Below are 22,115 nucleotides of genomic sequence, written 5' to 3'. Positions count from 1 at the left end.
GTAGCTCAGTTGGCACACTAAAAAGTTGCAGGTTCAATCCCCGGTGAGCGCACATACCTAGATGGCGGGTTTGATCCCCAATGGGGCGTGTATTGGGAGGCAACCAATCAATGTTCTCTCTTACATCAATGTTTCTTTTTCTCTCCCTCTCTCTAGATCTCTTTCTTTCCCCCCTCTTCCCCTGTCTCTCAAATCAATAAACATATCCTCGGGTGAGGATTAATAAAAAAGGCTGGGGGAGGGTCATGAGAATCTCTAATTTATAGCCAGTCAGTCAGAAGTGCAGATGCCAACCTGGACTAATAGTTGGCATCCTGAGTTGGAGGGGTTGTTGAAGCCTCCAGTCTGTGTAGCTAGTAGATCAGAAGCACAGGTAACAACCTGGGCTTTCAAATGATGTCTAAAGGTGTGTATGCTGGGGACAGGGGCAGCAATTTTGTGGACTGCACCTGTGGAACCTGATGCTGCCTCTGAGTAGATAGGCATCAGAATTTAGTTGACTTCTTGGGCACCCTGCTGGTGTCCAAGAACTGCTTGTTGGTGGTGCAGGAAACCACCCCTCCACACATGGGAATTCGGGTCCAGGAGTCCATTTAGTCACCATGAGCATTCCTATGAAGTTCTTCCCGTAGCTTCGGGCCACAGAGGTCTCAGACAGTTTTGTGCCTCTAAAGAAGCTGCTCTTTGGCCCCAGTCCTGAAATAAATTCTTTGGGGATACTGATTCTTCCTCGTCCAGTGGCTGCCTGCAGTTAATACTAATGGCTGCTTTCAACACAGCTTGTGAAGCTGGGCGCCATTTGTAGGGAGGTGACCAGAGGCTACTTAACAGCTCCATGGCTATAGAAGACATTTTTTGGAAGCCTCCTCAGCATCCATTCTCCTCTTCTTACCGAAAGTCTCACAGGCTATCATCCTTCACCTTGTCATGTATATAATTTGGGTGGAGTTGACCTCACTCACGACTACAGAGATGGGCCATGATTGACACAAGCCAAATAGCAGATGTCTGTGGGGATTGGTTACCCAGTCAGAGCCAGTGAAGTAGATAAGATTTTTTTCTGGGCTTCTGCAAAAGAAAAGCTTTCTTTTGCTGAAGATTTTGGGTGAGAATCTCATGTCCTGTGGATGGTGTGGTGTGAGGACATGAGGTCAGGACTGTGGAGGCAGTTTTCTTTCATAAGGAACCTACATATGTACAGGACTGGTCACTTGTTGGCACCAGTAGCTAACCTAGTGGGAGGTAGATTTGTGATGATGTCATCAGAGCTGCTGGAACAAGATTTCTTAGTTAAATGGGCCGCAAAGACCTCTTCCCTCGTCCCTTGCTTAAAAGCCAATTTTAATTGTTTCTTGGAACATAGTAACCTGATAAGAAGACCCTTCCTATTGAGAATTTGTTGAAGAATTTCTAACAAGCTCCTTCCAAGACTGTATCGAGGCTGGGTGTTGGTGTCCGTGGAGCCAGGGACCCTCCCTCCCGTCAGCTGTGGCAGGTGGATCCAGAGCGTGGCCCCTACTTTCTGCTGAGGGGGGCAGAGCCAGAAAAGGGTATCTGTCTGATCCTTGAAAGGCAGCCTGAGGTGGGACCCGGAAACCCAGGGACCCAGAGAGGAACAGTGGGTTGGAAGAGATCACCGGGAGGTCTGGGACTGGGAGCAGGGAGCAGCCTTGTTCACAGCAGTAATCCATTAAAGATTCCAGGATGGATATATATCATTATGAATTTGCCCAAACCTATAAAATGTACAACACCAAGTGTGAGCCCTAATGTAAGCTACAGATTTTGTGTAATAATGATGTGCCAATGTAGGTTCATCAGTTGTAGCAGACGTACCACTATGGTAGGGGGTGTTGATAACAGGGGACTATGCATGTGTGGGGACAGTGGGTGTATGGCAAGTCACTGCACCTTCTACTCAGTGTTGCTGTGAACTTAAAATGGCTGTAAAAAATAAAGTCTATTAAAAAAGAAAGATTCCAGGGTGGAGATGTAGGTCCTCAGTTGTCCCAGACTGTGAGTGTGTATTCGGGACTGGGGGAGTTGGGGGGAAGTCTAAGTTCTGTAATGCCGGGGAGTCTGGAGTGTTATAGGTATAACTTCTCTCTAAGTGGTCTCTGCTTTCTCTTTTTTTACTGAAAAACCTTTTGCCTTTATGCTGAGAAGAGCCCTGGAGCCACTGTGTGTTTGTCGATAATTACTCACACCTGCGATTGGACAGCTCCTCTCACACACAGCAGTTAGACAGCAGCCAGAACTCACCACAGGGCCAGGCTGGGCTCAGAAATACCATCTTTATGATGCACAGGGGCTTTTGAGCTTGTGGTTTTGGACTTGTGGTTGTGGACTGAGAAAATTGCTTCCTGGGTTTACGGGGAAGGTAGGGGAATGACCCTCTTGCCACCACTTACTCGGTATGGCTTCCTGGTGTGGGCACTTGGGGCTGAATGTGAGTGACAGGCAAACTTCAGGGGTTTGCAGGGAGGTGGTTGGCAGGCAGGAGGGAAGAGTACATCTGGATCCTACCTAGCATATTATTATTATTATTAGAACCTCAAAGAGGTGGCCATTGGAAGAGCACTCACTGTCTGTTGGTCCCTGGGGAGGTGGAAATGATGAAGGTTTTGTCTCTAACCTGTAGGAGATCTCAGCCTCATGGACAACACATCTGTAATAAATACGGTAAGTGATAATAGACGGACAGATTCACGTTGGCACAAGTTTTTAAAAAAATAAATTTAAACAGAATTCTGAATTACTGTTGGTATACAGTCTTTTCTCAAATGTAATGTCTAATGTGAAACTTAGGGTGTTTATCAAGAGAAAGATAAATCTTGGAGATGCTGGAATTTTTCTTGAATTCCCCCTGATAAGAATGAATCCTTTAAGTTCAGGGCCGGAGAGAACCATGCCACGCATCTTCACTGAAATCACTCTCTTTGGGGAGGGGATGGCTGAGAGCTCTTCTGGGTTCAGGAGCACGGAGCTAGAGCTTCCCCCGCGACAGGCCCTGCAACAGGGCCATCTCTATACCGTGTGAGATTACGAACACAACAGTACACGATAGAACGATTCCTGTCCTAAGGCACCTGGGCAGGCTGCTGGCAGGTTTCTGGGATAAAGCAAAGGGTTAGTGACCATGATGTTATGATACAAGACTTACAGCACATGGTCTTTCAGAGTGGGTTGAGTATTTATGGCAGAATCGCTGGTGTCCAAAGGCTCCTGCTGAACCCGTATCAGTAGGCCCTGTTGGTCAGACAGCCTGGGAGAAGCAGCTAATCCAGTCAGCAAGGGACAGGCTGGAGCTGGAAGGGAGGAATTCAGTCCTGGTGAGGATGTTCACTGGGCTGACAGTGTAGAGCTGTAGGGGCAAGTGGGAGGCAAGCCAGGGGCTCCCTGGGAGTCCTGGTAGCAGCTTCTACCACTCTGACGAAGGAAGGAAGCTGGGGAATGCTGTTGGGTGTTTCTTTCCCCTATGAAATTGTAGAGACACCATCTTTCAAACAACCATTGGGGAGCTCACTTTAAGAGAGCTTCAAGTGAGCCAAATAAGGGAGTAAGAGGGAGGGAAGAGTTGCTGAGGTAAAGTGAGCGCCCACGGTCCCATTCTGTCCTTTCAGCAGCCTATGTGGACTGTGCATCCTATATTTCAGCCTGGGAAATAAAATTTCCCTGTGTGTGTGTGTTCTTGTTCATTCACCCTATTCTTTATAGGGGCTCTTTTGGTAAGCAGTGTAATGTTAATACCAAGAACTGTGCTTTTCATTTCTAGAAATGAAAGATGAGCCCAGACGCCTCTCTACAAGATAAGGGCTGTGTGACTTTGTATGAGCTATTTAACTTCTCTCAGCTCAGTCTGTAAGTTTGCAAGTTTGTGTTCACTCCTTTGCAAGTTTCTGCTGGTGACAGGATCAGAGACGTCCACCCCTTCCTTCCTTTGGGGAGGGTACTGAGGATGGCGGACAGAGCACTGAGCTACCAGTTCACTTGGGATCTCCATGTGTTGTATGGATTTCGCCGGGGTGCTAGTGTCCTGTCCTCCTGCAGGTGGTATCTTGAGTCACAGCCCATGGTAAAGGAGAGAGGGTGGGGTCCAGCCTGGGTCAGGCTCTCTTGGACCAAGTTGCGAGGTGCTGACCACAGGTCTGAGGCCCTGAAAAAGGGCTACAAGGAGGGTGTTTCTTTCCCTGCTGGCACTGCATTCAGTTCTTGACAGTTTGACACAAACAAACTGTTCTGGTAGCTGTTTCTTATTCCCCTTTGCCTCCTGCGTGCTGCCCGCCACCCTCGCTGGTCACCAGGGCTGACATGTGGGGAGGAGTGGAAAGCAGCCTCGCCGACAGTGTATGTCATTGTTTGTGCTCTGTGGAAGGGGGGTGTCTGGCAGAGGCTGGAGACCGCGCTCCAGCTTGGAGGCCCGTGTGGAGGTCACAGAGGTGCTGGGTGCCTTGGGAGTGCCTACAAACCTCTGTCTTCAGAGCATGGCGCCCTGGGTCACTGGTCCTGTGTCTCAGTGCTGGTTCCACTCTTAGAGAGTTTGTTTTTGTTCCCCTTTGAAACAGATATGCATGTAGCCAAGGGCACCTTAGAAGGCTGAGGGAACCACAGAAGAGTATGTGAGAGGTTCAGCTGATACACACATGCACACGCACACACACGCACACACCCGATCCCTTGAGTCGCCGCTGGCCTAGCCAGAGAACTTTATGGAAGGGACCCTCGGTAGCTGGGAGAGAGAGCCTTAAGGGCTTGTCCCCATCACGAATGCCAGGGCTCTTCCTCAGCTTGTTGGAGAGGAAGTCCGATCACAAGTGATTCAGAAGTCAAGTAAAGGCATGAAATAGGAGCACTTGAGAATCTTCACACGTGTCATCTCATTTCATCCCCAGCAGCAGGAAGGGTGTAGAGGTTCAGACAGGTTAGGAAATTTGTCTCCCAAAGAGAGTGAGGAATTGTGATCTCCAGTCCTTTGCCACTGTCTGTGTGTGTCCCCCCCACCCCTCCATCTTCCATGTGGGCAGGGCGCATGCTTTTTCCTTTCCTTTCCTTCAGGAACAGCACCCAGTGTAGCACTGGCCCCTAATGGCTGCTGGCTAAGTGCTTAATGGAGATGTTGCTGCTGATAAAACACAGTTGAAAAAGGAAAGAAACAAGCAAGCTGGCCAGCATCAAAGCTGTTTTTTGTTTATAGATAAGAGGAGGTATTACTTTTGGGGGGCTCCAGGGCCCCTGTCCCCAAATCTCAGACAGGGTTAGTTTTAAAATGGAAGCTGGCTGTCTCTCCTACCACCCCCAACCACGCCCCACTGGCGGGCAGGCCCGCTGAGGCCAAAAAGTCTTCTTCCTTCCTAGACTGCCAGGGCACTGCCCTCATTTGCAGTGGAGAACCTTGGGGGAGAACGAGGGCTCCCAGCCGCCTCTGCAGTGAACAATGCTGTGCTCACCACAATGGCTTCCACTTGGTTTTTGTCCTTCAGAGTTTTTCATTGCTACTCCAACACACCATTTAAAATGACTTAGAAAATGTTGATATTAAATAGTGGAATCTGGAGAAGAAGAGATCTCAGAAAGGTGTAATGGACCTCAGCTACAGAAATGTAAAACACACTCGTGAGGCTGTGTGTGCTTGGCCTTCTTCCTCAATTAAGCGTTAGTGTGGACATGATGTCATGTGCCTGATAACAGGTGTGTTCCAGGTGAAAAATTCCACTAAACGAGATCAAGCAGTGAGTCGTTTCAACATTTGGGTGATGGTGGACTACGCTGTAGTTAGGCAGACGCACAGGCATTGGATGGTTCAGAGAGTGCTTATGTCACGTGCATGTGCGTGTGTGTGTGTGTGTGTGTGTTGCTCACATGTTCTTCAGAACACAGGTGGGTTCAAAGGAGAAGCCCGTGTGTTCAGTACTGGGATCCGGAAGAAGAACAGGTTCTAGCCACACCAACACGCATAAATTGTTGTCTGCCTTAAAGGTTGATGAATTATTCTCTCTTTCTTCAATAGCTCAGGAAAAGAAGGAAGACACAAAGCTAGGATCTCAAATATGACATAAACCTAATCTTTTAAATTATTTTTAACAGCATGTCAGTTTCAATTTGGCCCTGACTGGAGTCTTTTTAGCTTTGCAGAAGATGGAAGGTTCTTCGTAGTCCAGGCAGGGTCTCTGTTGAGGCCAACCAAGCCAGTGACCGCCCTGTCCTCTCTTTCTTGGGAGCCACTGATGGCTGTCCATCTACTTCGCACTAGGCATTGCATTGGGTTTGTTTTTTATTTCTTTATTTCTTTAACCAATCCAATACCATTGTACCCATGTCCCACCGAGGACTAGAGAGAGGTTAGATTGCCTACCTTGCCATCACTTTCTCTCATTCTAGTACCTATGTGACCACACTCCCACTTGGCCCTCTGAAAACCCCCTGTGGTGTTTTGAAAAGCATTCAAGCAGTGGTTCTTTCACATGTGGTCCAGTTCTCAAGACACTTGAGCCACGGTTGTCAGTTGTGTGCCCCTGGCAGCGTCTTTTCTTCTACATGTCTATCTTCCAGGGGATTTCAGGGTTGGTTCAGCAGTTTAACTCATCCTGTGCCTTTTTGGTGGCTTAGAAGCCCCACAGTAATAGAAAGTATTTGTTAGATAATTAGGGGCATTTCCATATTAGGCCCCTAATCCCAAAGATCAGGACGATGGCCCTTTGGGGGACCTTTTTCTCCCAGAGAAACTAGAGATCCATGCAAGAAAAAGGATAAATTTAATTTGTATACATAAGCCAGACGCAAGACTCTCAGAGTGGGAGGGAGAATTTATACCTTGTGGCTATTCACTTACATGTATTTTGTGCCAATGTCTATTGCCAGAGAAAGAGATACCAAGATGAATAAAACCAGGTTCTTGCTCTCAAGATACTCAAAGTTTAGTGGAGGGGGCAACAGTGGACACAAGTCACTCCACTGTTACAGGGGGAAGTGGAGAACCAAGAACCAACTGCTGGACCCCTTTCTATTCATGATGCCCTCCCCGGGCAGCATGGCCGGAGGCCTGCGGTCTTGGAATATTGCTTGTCTCCAGGCCTGATGAAGGAAGGGCTCCACGTACGGTGGAGAGGCCGGTGTGAAGTGCTCGTACACCGCACAACTGAAGAGAGGAATCTCTCGTGGTCACTAGCTGCCAGACCAGCAGAACCTTATACCAGGGACTCCGCGGGCTCACACAAACCAGGGGGGTTTGATTTTTTCAGGCCAACTGTTAATGTTCTTGGAATAAAAGGTACTTCAGGGCAGGGATAGGATAATTTTTCTATTATCCAGAAATTAGCAAAGTTTCCTTTTAAGGGAGGCCGGGGTAAACATAGGGTGGTCAGCAAAAGGGGTATCAGTTGCCAGCATTTGGAGTCTTTCCATTCTTGTTTACAAAGAGAGACTTCCATGTTCATAATTCCCATCTTGTTGATATGTGTGCCCTATTTTAATCAGTTTGCCAGATTTAAACATTTCCCTCCTTTTGTAAACAGTGTATTCACTCCATCTATCACATTTAATGTATTCTGTGCGTGTGAGCACCGGCCTCTTCAAAACTGTCGACTTCATCATCTGTGTGCTGTCTAGAAATGAGATCTTGATGCCCCCAAATGAATTATGAAAAGCTTTTCATAGTAATATAATTGATCCACTGTTGGCCACACTTATAAAAAAAAATCAATGTGATGTGTTAATATTTCATGAGTGCCCACGTTGCCAGCTCCTTGCAATGGGACCAAACTATAAAGAATGAGAATTGTTTCCTAATGGCCCAGCACATGGACAGAGTGCCAGGAGAGAGAGTTTGGGGTTGACTTGAAAGTTTGCAGTGCAACAGGGCCATTGAAAAACAACCCTCTGACTCATGTCAGATTGTTACAATTATTTAATGCCCACAATGCAGCCTTGTCCCACGGATTTACACTGCAGAGGTTTCGGACCCACACACTGTGGTTATTAGCTGCAGAGAAAGCGGCGTTTGTTTATAGTGACATGGGGTGTATCTGTGTGGCAAAGAAAACACTGCGTATTCTGTCTTCTTACGAGGGAGGCAGGAATTGGGCAGGCAACCTGTAGGAAATTGGGAGACATGCCCTCATTACTGTTCATATATGGGGGTGGTTGCACCTAATAACCATTAGACACCTTTTAGTTTTAACCTTTGTCCTGAACTCTGAGAGAATGAAATTGCATGCTTACTTTTCATCCATATGGTACCACACAGCAGATGTGCTCCAGCATGTCTCTAGACTTACAATGGTTCTGCCTCCATTAAATTTGGGGTCACAAACCTTGTCTCTGGAACCACTGGCAACATTTGTATAAAGAGTGGTGCCTTTTGAACAGTTCTTGCGTGGCCAAATCTCATTAGGCTCTTTCTAAGCACATGTTTTTGTGGTTTTTTTTCCAGAGTCAAAATCTGAAAGTTGAGGAAGTAGCGCTTTGGGTCCTCTCTGGGGACAAGTCTGGTTTGGAGCTCAGTGGTGGTGCTAATGACCCAGAGTCAGGGTGTCCGGTTGCTTGGGAGATGAAAGCCCTTTGAGTCTGGGAGGGTCAGTCGAGTCCAGCTCCTCAGAACTGCCCTCTGTCTGAGCCTTGCCTGGCCCTCCCCTCTTCCCTCACATGGAACTCTCATAATTGCCTTTGCTGTCAAAGGAGATTCAATATCAATGGGTTTCTCAAGCATAGAGAGCAACAGGGATACTTTGAACCAGGGGAGTGTGAAATTGTCCCGAGGCACTCACAAGCCGGGGTGTGCAGATGCAATTTATAATTGCACCGGAAATACTTGTAGCCTTTATCACACTTACTGGTAGAAATGAGAAAATCTATGTGAGCCAGCTGAGGACTGACTTGGGACCCATAGGAAGCGACTGGATCCTCTTAGGGTTTGTAAAAGAACTGAAAATAGAAAGCAGACTGAGAAAATGTAATGTAAATATATTTTGAACCCCAAATTAGCATCCATGGTATGTTCAAGGTTTTTTAAATGATGCTTTTGGTTCACCAGGAAGTCTGGGAGATCTATAGGAGTTTGGGAGCACTGTTGATTGATGGTTTGTAGAGACCGGAGAACCTAAATTTTGGAATTGGTATTGTCCTGGAAAACCTGAATGCATCTTGACTGAAATACAGACGGTGTGGTATTCAGAGTGATGCAAACTTGAGCCAATTAAGGAAAAGGCCTGTGTTTCAGCATCTTCTCCTTGTACCATGGGTGGAGACTGCTTGGCTGCATTGCCATCCCTGGTAGGGAAACCCTGAGGTGCTCGTGTAAAGGGGATTACTTTTTAATTAAAAAAAAATACTCTATATGAATATTCATTTTATAATCCTTCATTTATATCTTATGCACTTTTTATGCGTGTCTGTTATATTTCACAGTAGAAAAAAATGTTTAAAAAGCAATCTCATTTTGTCATATTTTGGCCCCGTTTTAACTCATCGGAAATGAGGGGTTAAAAACATGTTGTTATTGTTTCACAGACAACTAAATGGCTTGTTGATTTTCATATGATGAACACACACTCAAAACCTTTGTTTTGTTATCCTGGTTGTGAGCTGCTTGAGGGCAGGGACAGCGTCTCACGCTTCCTGGGTTGGAGGTGGAGGAACTAAGTGTGCTACGTGCCCAGCTGGGCAGGAACCCGGTGGTTGGAGCTCAGGGCCTGTGCAGTGACGGGCTGAGTGCTGGGTATTGGAGGGAACTGTGTGCCATACTGTGGAGCATCATTTCCCCCCTCAGTGCAGAGCCAAGTGGCAAATGCTACATCAGTGGGAAAGTGTGTTGGTGGGACTTGGTTCAGTTTGAATGAAACATGTTCAGGCTTTTGCCGTACAGCAATTTGCAGCGACCCACAGAACACCGCTGTGCTGGGGAACGGAGAGCGGCTTGATTCTCTGGCAGCGTCATGGCAGTGTAGCCTAAGAGCAGAGACGTTCCCCAGCCCCCACCCACCCACGGGCCATCCAAAGCCTTCCTCTCTAACAGCACTTTGTCTCCTGAGAAGAAAGGCATGGTTGTTTTTCCCTTCTCCCTCTCCTCCTGCCCCCAGAGCATCCTCCTTCTCACCCAAACCATGATCTCAGACCTTAGGAGTTACAAGTCAGACAGTTCACGGAGATTCTTTGAGATCGGTTGTCTATACTGGTGATACAATCGAAACACCCTAAAAGAAGCCTTTGGAGAAGGAACTTGCTGGGGTCATGAGACATGCTTGCATTGAGAGAGGAAGTGTGATTATATGAAGAAAAAGTAGAGTACAGAGTTGTGCCTCTTTTATGATTATGGCTATTGTTTCAGGGGCAAGAGCCAGAAGGGAACCCTGACCAGTGAAGACCATTGGCTTGTAAGGGCTGTGGTACAGTGAGGGCTGGTTTCCTAAAATACAATGGGTCCATTATGATATGATTTTGTTGGGCCAGATATATGTTAATTTAAAGAATGCAAATTCGAATCATTATAAGATGCCAAGAGTGAGTCTGAAAGTCAAGGAAGGCCCCCAGGAAGGTACATCGTACAAGAGTCTCCCCGGGGCTGATTGCAGAAAGGACTTTGGGGCAGGGGAAGTGTTTGTAGCCACTAGGGGATCGGTACCTACCTAAGTGCTTTGTTTAGGCTTTGCCTTGGACTTTCTACTAGACTGTGTGCAGTTAAACCTGGGGGAGTGCACTCCTGCTGTTGTCCAGGGTTTCTAGAAGCAAAGCCCTGTTCTCCAGTTTGTCCACTTCCCTATTGCTACCCAACGCCAGATTCTGTGTGGGCTGACTTTCTTCAAGGCCCCCGTGTGACGAGCGGGTGGGTGTGTGAGATAACACTCAGGGCTTTACTAGCACATGGGGCTTTCAGAGCAGTGATTTTCCATTTCTTATGTGAAAACAAGAAGCCTAGATTTTTGAATTCTGGCCTCAGTTTCATCATTTTTCTTGCCTGGCAACCCTGGTCTAGTCCTGAAATCTTTTAGAAACTGTCAAAGCTGTATTCACCTGTGAGAGACTAATGCAGACATAGAGGAAAGTTAACCTCCGTCACAGTTCAGTTCAGTTTCTTCAGTGAAGTGGGGACATAACTGAGGCCTTCATTGGGAGTTCCCTCCGCATGCAGATGGAAATTAGAACCTCCTCTACACAGCTCTGGGGTAATTAGGCTGTTTGGGATGGGAGGTTGCCTCCTGTCTCGTGAGGAATCTTAGGCGTACGGGTAGTACTGGATTTAGAACGGTCAGTTGTTGGGAGGTGCAGAGGGTGTGATGAGAATGGGGGGTGGCAACTAAAAAGTTACTGTCCATAAAGTGTGGTAAATATGTAAGTGGGGGTAAGCAAAGGGTTCCAGGGGAGCACTTACGTGTCACCAGTTTTCCCTTCAGCAGATGGAGGTCCGGCTGCCCCACCTGAAACAAGTATTTATTTTAGATCTTAGGAAAACCAAGTACTTTTTGCTTTAGACCTCTCTGAGGTACTAAATGAGAACTTCTATGAAATTAGGGAAATGAACTGTAATTCTGTGCATACACTTCATTATTTTCTTTCTCTGTGATTTTAAATCCTTTGAGCGAGACTTTTCTTTTTAGTTTATTTTCTATGAAATCCTCACTTGTAATGTTTAGTTTGTATATTCATCTGTTCATCTTTTCTTACCAGATTTATTGCACTGCACACGAATCCATGAATTGCAAAGAACTAAGTGTGCACCATGGGCGCTGGGTTCTGCATACCGTAGGTATTCAGTCGTTGTCTGCAGACTTGCCCAGTAGTGTAAACAGTAGTCATTCCAGGCCAGTGCTGTGGCAGAGGCTGGAAACCGTGTACAGGACCAAGTGTGAGGGTGTGTCATAGCTGGCAGTTGCATCCACCAGTTGGGTTCTGAACACACCCATCTGTGCCTCTTGCTGGGGCATCTAAATTTTCACCTTTCAGAGAAAACAAGGTCTTTGGAACCGGTGTGTTCTTTCAAACCGTGCTGGATGCTGCCGGATTGTTTCCATTCTGGAACCAAGTTTTTTTAAAAAAGAAGTCCGGCTGCTTTGTTAAGATAAGAGACTGTTGTGCGAAAATTGCTGCATGAGAGCTCCCACTGAAGGCCCCCCTCCTCCAGACCCCAGCACAGCTCACTCCCAGCTGGCCCACGTGGTGATTGGAAAGAGGCTTTGGATCCGGTTTCCAGAGCTTCCTTTCCCCTAGACCCTCCCAGTTCTGGACACGGGGGTGAGCAAAGGGTGGAGAGGGTCCGTGGGGCCAGGGTCCTGGCCGTGCAGAGCCACGCCGGCCTGGGGGCCGCTCAACAGCCGGCAGTGGCACCTCCCTGACTGCGCTGCCCGTTTGTCCTCCCCTATGTCCCTTTCTCTCCACTTTACACAGTCTTTGCATGAAACAGTGCTACTTTTTCATATATTTAGTTGTTAATACTGTTATATGTTTTATCTATTAGATGACATTTTCAGTTCTGTGTTCTTAATTTAAAACTTGCATTGATTTTTTAAAAAGTTAATGAGTATGTTTTTTATTTGTGTGTGATCATGGATCAACAGTATAAGAAAATATTTACAGAGTTCTGTTTTGGAAAGTCTTCAGGAAAGATAATAGCATGAGTAGAATACTTTGTGCAAGTTATGAATATGGCCTCCTCCTAAGATCTGGAACAAGGCAGAGGTGTTCACTCTTGCCACTTCTCTCTAAAATTGTACTGTAGATTAACATTAAAGACATCCAGATTGTGAAGGAAGAAGTAAAGCTGTCTTTATTTGCAGGTGAATTGAGCCTGCATATAGAATAGCTTAGGGGATACACACACACACACACACACACACACCTCAAACCTAGTAGAACTAATAAGTTCAGCAAAGTTATGGAGTGCGAGGTCAATATAAAAAAATCAATTGTAGAAGCTAGCAAAAAACAATCTGAAAGTGAAATTTCAAAAACAATTCCACTCAAAATAGCATCAAAAATAAAATTTGTGGAGATAAACTTCAAAAAGAAATGTAAGGTTTGCACACTGGGAACTATAAAACACTGCTGGGAAAAATGAAAGAAGGCCTAACCCAGTGGAGCCGTAGTCCATGTTCATAGATTGGAAGACTCAATATTGTGAATTCTTCCCAAATGGGTTTATAGAATCCCTTTAAAAATCCCCGCATGTTTTTCTGTATAGAAACTGACAAGCTGTTTCTAACAATTATACAGAAATGCAGAGGACTCAGAATAAAGAAAACAGTTTTGAAAAAGAAGAAAATAGAGGATTATACTTTTTGGCTTGAAAACTCATCCCACGTTATGGTGATCAGGATGGTGTGTTACTGGGGTCAGATGATCAATGCTGCTGAGTTGAGAGACTAGAAACAAACCATTATATTTATTGTCAGTTGATTTTTCTGTAAAGATGCCGAAGCAATTTAATAGAGAAAAGGTTGTCTTTTCAACAAGTAGTGCTAGGACAATTGGATATCCATGTGTCAAAAAAAAAGAAAAAGTCAGTTCAAACCTTTATTTACCTCACACCATACACAGAAATGAAGTCAAAATGGATTGTAGACCTCAGTGTAAAAGTTAATACTCGACATCTACAAAAAAATGTAGTAAAAAATCTTTATGACCTCGGGTTAAGCAGAGAGTTCTTAGATATGAAACCAGATGCACAGCATGCCAAACTACTTTCTAGGGGGTTTAATAGCTGTGCACATGAGATCATCTCAATATTCCTTTGCTAGCATTGAAAAGTGTCCTTTTTAAAATCTTTACTTATTCAATTCAGTAGGTGAAAGTGAACACATTATTGAACTATAATCTCTAGTTCACAGTAAGGCAGAATTTTTAAATTTTATTAACCATTCAAAATGTCAAAACTCTCTGGGCTATTCTAGATCTCTGTCCTATCTATTCCTAACCTACCGAACCTTTCAGTAGAAAATGGAAAATGTTTCCTTGAAGAAGAACATAGTTTATAGGACTTTATATGTTGAATTATACTTTTCTGGGCAACTGTCGGTTTAATGGGCCTTCAGGGTAGATCCATGGTGTTTTTTGACCTTTTGCAAAGAAAATAGTGTGAGTGATTAAATTTTCAAGCAATGAACAGCAAAGTAGTAACTAGACATAGACCTGACTATTACAATAATCAGATGTGATTAAAAATAAATAGTGTGGGATTTAAAATCCATCGGCTTGAGTTCAAATCGTGGTTTACTTCTTACCAGCTCTGCAGACCTTAGGGCCGTTACTTAACCTCATCAGGTCCTTAACGTCACCTGCAAAATGGAGATATGAGCATTACTTCCCTCTCTTAAGGTTGCCTTGACCTCGAAGTGAAATGTTGTGTCTCATTTATTTCATCAAATGAAATAAGGTTTTAACACTGTACCTGACTTACAGGAACCCATCATTAACTGATATTGTTATGGATTGGATTTCAGATCCCTGGGCTTGAAGCTTGGACCCTGGAGCTTCCTGAAGGAGGTTCTTCCAGGCATCCCATGCCTGGAAGAGTCTTCTCTTCTTTTTAAAGTACAGTTCAATGGAAAGGTGGGGAGCAAGTTCTTTTTGTCACTCTAGACATGATTTCCTTTGGGGCTGCAGTGCTCCCTGTGGTTTGAATTCATAGAGTAACTAAAGGACAAGAGGGAATTTCTCGCAACTCTCCGTCTCCGAGAATACCTCTGGGTGCTGGGGAGATGCCACTCATCAGTTCTGTTGTTATTGTTTTTAGAGATGTGAGCCTTCTGGGTAGAACCCAGTGGATTTTCTTGAGTGCAGAAGAATTAAGTGAGGTATGGGTAAACCATTTAGAGTTTACTATCTAAATCGAACTTTGCCTAATCTGGCTGTAGCCCTAAACTTACATGTTTTGCCTCTAACTAGCCTGAGAGTACTTCACAGCCAGGAACTGCACCTTTTAATTCTCTGCGTCTCCTAGGCACCTGCCTCAGTGCTAAGCAAATGGCAAGCATTCAGGAAATGCTGGGAATGTGCCTGGCATTTTCTGTGTTTCCAAATAGACTAAGTTAAGGAATCATACTTATGTCCAGTGATGGTCATACTCCTAATCTCATTTCGTACTCTTAATAACCCTTGGAGGGAGGTTATGAGAATGATAGCACCTTTTCCTTACTCTGAAAATAGAAAAATTAGATAGTTTAATGACTTGCTAAAAATGATATGGCTCTTAGAGGGAGAGCAGAGATTTGAACTTAGATCTACTGACTCTGGTCAGAAAGGCCTTCTGTTGCTCCCTGCTGCTTATGTTGCAGATGGTCACCTACATCAGGTGTCATCATAGTTATGAGTTTTGTCCTAGTGATAGACCATGCATCCTGCTTGCCTATTTTTAGGTTTGCTGGAGGAAGAAAAAAGTTTTTTCACCTTCAGTATGTTAGAGAATGAGAAAAATCCTAGGAGCAAAGGTATTTACTCCGCCCACCCCCCACTCCCCCAACCTTCTGGACAAACGTTTATGGTTTATGGACTTCATATCATGTTTTGCCCTTTGTGCCAGGACAGCTCAAATGGATGCTTTTGTCACCACCCCTCCTTTTTTGGCAGGAGTCGTTGTCTCCCTAGCCAATAAAAAACTAAGAGAAAATGACATTTCCTGGTAATAGAAAGTAGCAGTTGGTGAAACTTTAGAAATGTTGGCTCTGTGTGTGTGTGTGTGTTTTGCTGAATAAAAAACGGCCACAGTGGAGCCAGTTGTCGGTTTATTTGGCTGGAGAATGTATCTGCTTGCATCATGATTGTCAAGAAAGGTCTTTAAAAACCCCAGCTTGACTCTGCAGGGCTGAGGGGGGCTGCGCTGCTGCTGCTCCAGGATGGAGATCTCTTCCTGGTGGACACTTGATTCACAAGTACACTAATTATTCATTCTTCCTTCTTGCAGCCTGCTGAAACAATCGCCCAGCTTGTTCGGTGCGCAGTGTGGCGTCGGACAGCAGGCCTTTTTATGTAACTGATGGCACTGTATGTTCATATTGTTCTTTATGTACTTATTTTATAGCTTATGCAGCAGACATTCGAGTCAATTAGCTTCTTGTCTTGCAAACTGGGCACCGCTGTTCTTGAACTAAGTTAGAAGGGTGTGTTTCAGGGCAACCGGGCGACCTCTCTCCTTTCTTTTTGTGCTCTGTGGGTTGGTTTCAAGTTACAGCATTTTTATTGGCTCTTCTTGGCTGAACCTTGGTTTTCAAAAGCTGGCTTTTGGGAGTTGAATTTCTTAAAGCCATAGCTTTTCTTTTCACAAAATTGAAGTCAAGCAATACAAATAGCCCACCCCAGGGCAGTGCGATTTTCCTTTTTAACCAATTGATATACATATTAATAGTACTTACTACCTGAAAGTACAAATGTATGGTTTTTCTACACACATTTCCTTCACTGGTGAATCCTTGTTTCGTCTTGCTTTATGTTTTTTCTGTATAATCTTACTCCTGTTTTATTTTTACACTTTGTTTCCCTCACCCAGTTTTTTTTTTTTTTTTTAATTGAACCTGTCTCAAACCCTTTTGGGAACAAGTTGGAGTATGAATGAATTAAGTTCTATTACAAATATACTTCAGACTGTTTCTGCAGATGATAATATTTATGGAGCGTGGATTCACTGTTTTAAGCTTGTGAGGATTTTTAAATGTTAGAAAGAAAATTTAGCAAAAAAGGAAAATAAACTTCCTGATTCCTTTTTTTTCTCCTTTACTGTGGTTTTAGCTCCCCAGCCAGATTACTGTTTCTAGTGATGGCAGACGTGGAGGCACCTGTGTTGCATGAGATCCCCTAGACTGAAATGCAGCAGGCGGGATTATTATCCAGTGCATTTTGCCCCGATAGACCTTATGGTTCTGCATGGCAGTGACTCATGTTTACCCTTGAATTCTCAGAGCCTACTGTGGTACCTGGCCCAAGGCAGTTATTCAAAAAATATATGCGAGAATGAGTGAGCACATGAGCCCATCCACACAACGTTTCCCTCCCTCAGAGTAAGATCCCTTTAGCCTCACCTGAAGCAGGGAATCTTCACCCAGTCCATTCAGCTGTGCCACAGAGCTGTGGTCACCAAGGGACCCTGGGTGTGCCTTGAGGAACAAGCTAAAATCTCTGAAGCAGTTGGTGCCAGCTGTGATGAAAGCATAAAATATTGCTTATTGTCTTTAGAGGGAAAAGCTAAACCAGACAAAAGGATCTTGAAAGCTTCTTATTCTCACTGACTTTGAACATTGGCTATAGTGCTCATACTGATCTTCTGGCCAAATAGTTTTCTCCCTTCATCCATTTATTGAGCATATTCTACATTTGAGGATCCAGTGTTAGCATGAGAGATGGAAAAGCATGAAGATGTAGAATGCTTCTGCAGACCCCTTACTACACAGGAGTAGAGATTAAGCGTCAACTTGGCTGTTTACAGTATAATCACCATGAAAGCTACAAGAGTTACAGTATAATCACCATGAAAGCTGCATACTGAGCATGTGCTGAGCATCCTGATGCCAACGCCCGGTGCCTTAATTGGATTTGGCTGGGTAATTCCTGAGATAGGACACATGTGTTAACATCACAAGACTATTGAGGCCATCCTTATTTCTTCATAACGCTCACGACAAGATACTTAGGCTTTTTAACTGAAGGGTTGGGCAGGGGGAGGGTTAGTGGCTATCCACGAAACAGGACGAGGACATTTCTTATTGGGAAGAAGTTTGCTGAGCCTTGGGGATGGAGAGATTGAGGGAGGACAGGTACAAGGACTACAAGGACATGGAGGTCAAGGGGCATCAGAGAAAGGACCTTGCAGGAGCCTGTGGCAGCAGCCCCTGTGTCATTAGTAAGTAGAGGAGCTTAGCCTGGCTGAAATTGGAGGAGAGAACTGAGAGAGAGGTAGGGTGACAAGACCAAATAAAGAAAAAGAACATGCTGGAGAATGACCTGTACCTCACCTCACTGGGCAGGTGAGGTCAGAGGACGACCTGCCCTGCAGAGGTCCACAAAGGCTGCCGGTGGGGGTGTCTCGGTGGGTAAACTGGGGGTAAGTCAGAGGCCCAGAGGTGGGAGACCCTGTTGTGTCTTAGGGGAATCAGCTTGCTCTTTACACTTCTCTGCAAATTCCAAGATGCTCAGTTCTTCCACTGAATTCTTGAGCATTTCTTTAATAAAATAAATATCTACTATGAATTATAAGAAGTTACTTTTTCTATTACTATTTTAATTTCTGAAGCCCTTAGTGAAATCAGAACTGCTCATCTTGTTAGTTCTCTGTTTATGTTGTGTTTACTTATATTGTGTCTACTTACATTGTCTTGGCAGGAGTGGGCAGCCTACCTTTGTTGGTATACCTCATTCATTGGGCTGCCTAGGCAGTTTGCTCTTGCCCTCCAGGGCTGGTGACACAACCCATCAGTCCTGGCCCCTAAGGAAGACTCAGCCCAAACCTGTTCACCCATTTGAGCAGCCTGAGAATTGGCTGGGCCTTTCTCATCGTAAGCTGCCGAAGGGAAGGCTTCACCCAGTTGCCTCTGGGCACAGAGATCTTCATATGCAGAAGTGGGCAGGGAGTTGTGCCCAAGCTGTCAGGGCCTCATCTCATCTGGGAGAGCTGCCTCCCTGCACAACACAGCCCAGCCCCATTTGTTCTTAGCGTCAGCTGCTTGTGTGTGGTTAATAAACAGGATCTAGAATGTGTTCATTCTTTTAAAAATCTGTTAACATGTGTGTAATATGCATAAATGTGTATACACACAATGTTTGTACACAGTTATAAGTTGATGGTATGTATATTAAATATATTAATTATATTTATAATTGCATTTTACACACGCACGTATACCCTAATTTAGTTCCTATTTGTGGCCAGTGTAAAAGCAGAAAGCAAGCCAGAAGTGTAAGGAGAGTGGGTGAGGCCCCCTCGCCCGCTCTGGGTCCCCTTCCCTCTACTGTCATTTCTTTCTCTGACTGAACCTTCTCCCTCTCCATGTTCTGACTCACTGCTGGGGAAAGTGTGGCCTCTCTCCCCCCATTCCCCTGCTGTGTAGGCCAGTTCCCACCATTTAGTTCTACAAGTGAAGGTCTCTGCCTGAGTATCATCCCCTCACTCCCTTTTAGTCACCAAAGTTTCGGGATCCCTTCTCCATGAAGCCTGCTGTGTCTGTGTTTCTGTCTCCTACTCCTTCCCTCCCAGCTTGTCCTGTCTAAGTCTTGGCCTATGGAGCCTGCGAAATATCACTCCTTCCATGGATTTTTTCCCTTCAGATCCTGCCCTTCCCTTGGCCCCTCTGCCACCTGAAGACTTTCTCCATTCCCTGAATTCCCCCAGTGCCCTGAGCTGATCTTAGATCTACCTTGTTTATCATTAATTGGGTGCATGTTCCCCTCAAACTCCTTGAGGGCACAGGCTCTGCCTCATTATCTTTGTGTCTCAAAAATCTTGCTCTTAGACTGTCAAGAAATACTTGCTTGAATTCGTTTTTTAATAGACTCTGGAGAGAGTTTTTCCTTTTTTTAAGCAAAAGGAAAATGTTATAAAGTCTCGATTGGTCTGGGACTACTTCTGTTGGCTTTACATATTTAAGTTTCATATTGTGCTTATTATTTACCTGTTTCTTACTGAAGTGTGCCACTTTATTTTAAATAGGAAGGGAACATTGGCCCTTGTAATGGATATGCCAGGCCGGAGGAAGGTGCTGCCCAGGTGTAGGAAGTGTTAGTGCCAGTTTTAGTGCCTGTGGGACAACTGACCCTAGAGCCGAGATGTGACTTGCCCAGAGGCAGCGAGGAGTCTACAGGTTCCAGATTGACACTCACATCTCTCCGTCTCCTTCCACTGAACCCCACCTCTGCTCCCCACACCCCCCAGTGATGGTTCAGCTGGTTACTGTGTACACACAAAAGACATTAGGTTGAGAGTTTTATTTGTTTACAATGCCAAGCTCTGTTTTATTTATTGGATTTTCCTAATTTGATGGCATATGAAGGATTGTCTATCGCTGAATTAAAAGCAAGCAGATGAACAAAACCCAAGATGGAATATTGTCAGGCAGAGATGGTCATTCAGACAGTCAACAAGGGTTATAACCACAATATTGACGACTGAGGACAATTAATCAAAGTGTTTTGGTAAATCATACTCAAAGCCAGACTGCTTTTTAGTAAAACGAGAGAAAAGTAGTAGTGTTCCCAAGGCTGTGCTTAATCTGCACATTCTCAGTAAGGCCGTCTTTTTCCCTCTTCCTGTTGAGTTTAAGGTTTCCTCCTGGTTCTTGCACTAATTGTTAATAACTGGACTGTCGTCACAGCTCAAACTTTCCTATTGACACTTCAATCATTTTTAAAGATCTTGAATGTTCAACCTGCGTAAAGCTCACCTTTTGCACTCTATTAAAATTTAAGAACCCCTTGATCCTCAGTGAACGCCCCAGCTACTGGGTCATGGAAGCGTTACCCGGAGCCAAGGGCATGATGCCGTACACTCATTCCTTTTTAACAGATAATAAGAAGTTTGACTTTTCATTTACACATCCTGCCAATTGCTAACAAGTTTCCATCTCGTTCAAACACCAGATTGATCCTAAGAAATTGGAAATATTGATTTAACCCTCTGTCTGATTTGTACTGCAGGCACCTGCTAGTGCAGTCTTAGCACATTGCAATTGCTTGGCTGTAATTCCTCAGGGGACCACTAATAACTACCACATCTGTCTTTTCATCTTCCGAAATTATGCTAGCAGTTGTCCAAGTCAATTGTGATTCATTTGATACTGCTCTCCTTCAAGACATATTGCAACCAAATAGACTTGCTCACCAGTAATATATCTGATGACATAGTTAGTTCTCGTTAATTGACAGAATGATTCAGGCTTTTATGGATGGCATTAATTGGTCCCTTGTGTCCATGCAATAATTGACCAGACAGAAGAAGCAGCATTAGCTTTCACCCAGTCAGGAGAGTTTTGAGATGAGGTAAATGTAGTAAAGATGACAAAATGTCTGTATTTTTAATCAACACTTTATCAATGAACTGGGGGAAAAAAAGAGATTTGGCTGGAATTCAGATCATCTGAATTACGAACACTGCTCTCCAGCCCACAGAGGTGTGCTAAAATGCAGGTCTGCCTCCCCCAGCCGTCTGTTGCTGAAATGTTTACATACAGGGTATGACTCGAATCTGATACATGCAAAGCAGGTGAGTGCTGTACCTGAATTAAGGTAATGAAAAAGGAGAACTATAATGAGCTCTATTTGACATGCATCATTAGTAACCTGGCAAACGGGGCACATAAAACGTGAAAATGTGGAAATTTCTCACCTCTTACTTAGAGAGTAAGTCACACCCCAGAATGTTTGGGTAAGTTGTCTCATCTTCCTGAAACTTAAATTTACTCCTGGCACTACGCTGCTGAAAAAATCTTTGGCTTCCTTTTTCCCGCAGGGTGAAATTTTTCGTGTATAAAAATGTTCACAACCTGTTACCACTTTTTATTCCCCCTACGCTGGTAGTCACACAGAATTCGTCAGTATTTCCAAGATCTAATACTGCATAGCCATTTTAGAAATTCCCACTCATACTTCAAGAACCCTTTCAGGTACCTCCTTTGAATGTCTCAAACGTGATGAGCTGCCTGCTCCTGGGGGCTTCCACATTGGGTTCCAGGTTTCCCCAACTAGACTTTCAGCTGGCCTTGTGCAAGGGCTGCATCCTTGTGCTCGACATCTGTAATTACCTGAGGACTTAATAAATATCTGTTGAGATGCATTGCAATAGCTACATCCTGGGGAATGAGAATTTAAAGTTTTGATTCAAGAAAGATGACTTGGATAAAATTAGACGTTAAGCAGTATGTCTCATAGCCAGTGCCAACAAGTGGCTGGCAACAGCACTGGGAGATAATTACAGTTTGGTATATACAACAAGCCATTTGAGGTGTGAAAGATAAATTACCTAGTTCACATTTGGTGAGGGGAGGGTGAGGTATGAGCTTTGCAGAATAGGTTTTCTCGTGTGTGATTTACAGACTATTCATCCTTTTTAGGTCATGCGTTACTTAGGCTGACAGTGGCTGGAACAGATATCCACAGAATCTTAGAACTTGCAAACATCTGGCATGGCCTCCTTTTAAGGGCAGTGTAGCCCA

General features: G+C 44.6%; 1 protein-coding gene and 1 long non-coding RNA gene across 7 annotated transcripts in view; one reads left to right on the top strand and one right to left on the bottom strand.

The window, feature by feature from the left end:
- TEAD1 (TEA domain transcription factor 1) overlaps positions 1–22,115 on the top strand; it is a 242,405-nt gene that overhangs the window by 119,308 nt on the left and 100,982 nt on the right. The window lies entirely within an intron of this gene.
- On the bottom strand, positions 11,361–14,471 carry LOC123479583 (uncharacterized). Its single transcript, XR_006655236.2, has 3 exons — positions 14,375–14,471; positions 14,208–14,261; positions 11,361–11,408 (listed from the first exon to the last, which is right to left on the bottom strand). It is a non-coding gene; the product is annotated as an uncharacterized lncRNA (long non-coding RNA).

The sequence above is a fragment of the Desmodus rotundus genome, chromosome 5 (genome assembly GCF_022682495.2).
Source record: "Desmodus rotundus isolate HL8 chromosome 5, HLdesRot8A.1, whole genome shotgun sequence".
In the NCBI taxonomy this organism is placed as follows: Eukaryota; Metazoa; Chordata; class Mammalia; order Chiroptera; family Phyllostomidae; genus Desmodus; species Desmodus rotundus.
This window is presented reverse-complemented; position numbering and strand designations above follow the sequence as displayed.